Source organism: Suricata suricatta, unplaced genomic scaffold (genome assembly GCF_006229205.1).
Source record: "Suricata suricatta isolate VVHF042 unplaced genomic scaffold, meerkat_22Aug2017_6uvM2_HiC HiC_scaffold_16612, whole genome shotgun sequence".
Taxonomy (NCBI): Eukaryota; Metazoa; Chordata; class Mammalia; order Carnivora; family Herpestidae; genus Suricata; species Suricata suricatta.
The window spans coordinates 1-935 of NW_021861121.1; the positions used below are offsets into that span (position 1 = coordinate 1).

The window sequence follows — 935 nt, forward strand, 5'->3', positions numbered from 1 at the left end:
AGCAAAGCCCAGCAAAGCCCAGCAAAGACCAGCGTCTACTTTTGGGAGACCCGCCTAGGAGAGAAGCGGGGTGGGCACCGCTCCTGGAAGCACTGCAATACCAGGGCGATGTGTGGAGTGGATGGAGCAAGCTCCTAGTCCAGTTCCCGGCTCTAAAAATTCAAATAATATACTGTCCCATAATAGACGACGCGTCAGATATTAAGCTGACGAGAACAGGTACTACACTTGATCTTAGCCAGAAGGCCGAGAAGCGATTAAGTTTACTTCTTTTGAGAGAGAAAAAGAGAGAGAGCGAGCAGGAGAGGGGCAGAGAGAGGAAGACAGAGGATCCCAAGCAGGCTCTGCACAATCAGCACAGAGCCGCACATGGGGCTTGAGCTCACTCACCAGGAGACCATGACCTGAGCCAAAATCAAGAGTCTGATACTTAACCGACTGAGCCTCCCAGGCACCTCAATACTATTTCTTGACTGAACGGATAAACAAGAAAAATACAAACAAACATCATGTTACCCAAATTCCAAATGAAAGGGGCTCTAACAGAGATGGTTCAGTAACTAAAAGTTTGGCCAAATTCTTATGCTGATAACAAGCAATACGGCAGAAATATATACAACATGGCACTATTACTCCATTTCTTTTTGGAGCCAACACTGAATCTGTTTGGTTGTATGGATGTTATGAGACTATCTAGTATTTTAATTTATCTCAATTTGAGAACTTATATAAATTGCTACTCAATTCTAGCTGCACCTTACATTACCCTATTTTACCATAAAATATTTATGGTAAAAGAGCTCACTTAGCCAGATAATAGTTTTCATTTAAATTTCTGAAGTATAGGCACCTGGGTGGCTTGGTCAGTTAAGTGAGATTTCAGCTCAGATCATGATCTCACAGTTCGTGGGATCGAGCCCCATGTTGGGCTCTCT

The 935-nt window shown here is 43.6% G+C and overlaps 1 non-coding gene across 1 annotated transcript; it reads right to left on the reverse strand.

Moving 5' to 3' along the window:
• Nucleotides 1-67: 67 nt before the first annotated feature.
• LOC115284713 lies at nucleotides 68-258 on the reverse strand. Its single transcript, XR_003905322.1, has one exon. It is a non-coding gene; the product is annotated as a U2 spliceosomal RNA (small nuclear RNA).
• Between the last annotated feature and the right edge of the window lie 677 nt (nucleotides 259-935).